Genomic DNA, 1,440 nt, shown 5'->3' with positions numbered 1-1,440 from the left:
CTAAAAAAATCAAAAGAAAATGATAAAAACTTCAAAAAAATAAAATCCTTCGAGAGGTAGTTATATTACATCTACTAGTTAGGAAAATTTGAAAACTTAAATTTGGACATGTTTTGCAAAAAGTGTAGGGAAAATGTAAAACGGCTATAACTTTTGCATATGATGTCAGAAAAAAAAGTATAATATATCAAAAAATTCAGCACGAAAATCCGCATCCGATGGAGACCGCCTACGACCTGTTTGCAATTTTTTAGAATCCTCAAATTCCAAAAGGAAAAAAAGATATGGTCAAATTTAAGTTTTTTTAATTTTTTTTGTTAAATCTGGTCAAACTACTTATTCAAGAAGTATTAATGTTACTACATAATTATTCAAGAATATTAGTGTTACTAAATAATTATTTCAATTTTTTGAATTTTGGTCAAATCTGGTCAAACTATGGTCAAACTGTGGTCAAACTATGGTCAAACTTATTCAAGAAATATTAGTGTTACTAAATAATTACTATTTTTTAGAATAATAGTTTCAAATTCAAATAGTGAAATGTGTGACTTCATGCTCAAGCTAAACTCCTGAGGGTTAATAGGATTGACATCATACTATTGTCAGGAAAAGAACAAGTGCAGACTTGGAAACAAAGGAGAATAGAACCCGAAAGTTAAGCATGCTCGGGCTGGAGTAGTGAGAGGGATGGGTGATCGGTCGGGAAGTTAGATGATTTGGAATGAGTGATCCACACTTGAGCAGTTAAGAGAGGTGATTAGAGACTAAATCACCAAATAATTCAGAAAAATTAAAAATCAAAAAAAAAATCAAAAAAAAATTCAAAAAAAATTTCTAAAAAAAACCTTTAGTACCGGTTGGTAACACCAACCCGGTACTAAAGGTCCTCCATACCAGGGCGCGAGCTCACGCCACGTGGTGGCACTTTAGCGCCGGTTCGTGGCGAACCGGAACTAAAGGGGGGGCTTTAGTGCCCACCAATTAGTGCCGGTTATGGAACCGGCACTAAAGGCCCTTACAAACCGGTTTTAGAGCACATTTTTCTACTAGTGCATGAGTAGCAGCGCGTTTCCCTATAACAGCACTACTGCTAATGGAAATAAAATAAAATGAAAAATAAATAGAAAAGTAAATGAAAATGAAAGAAACAGAAAAAGGAGAAAGAAAATAAATAAAATGTAAAGAAAAATAAATGAAAAAGCGAAAAAAGAGAGAAAGGCTTAGCTGTAGCGTGTGTTAGTAAGAGGCGTTGTAGCTAACGCAGCTGCAGCGCGTTTGCAGGACCCCCACTATTGAAACAGAAAAGGAAATAAAAAAGGGAGAAAATTACATATGTATAGCAGTAGTGCGTTTTGGAAAAAGCGCTATAGCTACCTTAGCTATAGCGCGTTCTGTGAAACGCGCTACCGCTAGTTTTGACTGAACCAAAAAACCGTT

The sequence above is a fragment of the Triticum dicoccoides genome, chromosome 6A, assembly GCF_002162155.2.
Source record: "Triticum dicoccoides isolate Atlit2015 ecotype Zavitan chromosome 6A, WEW_v2.0, whole genome shotgun sequence".
NCBI classification, from domain to species: Eukaryota; Viridiplantae; Streptophyta; class Magnoliopsida; order Poales; family Poaceae; genus Triticum; species Triticum dicoccoides.
The sequence above is the reverse complement of the archived record's forward strand: the minus strand, read 5'-3'. Positions refer to the sequence as shown.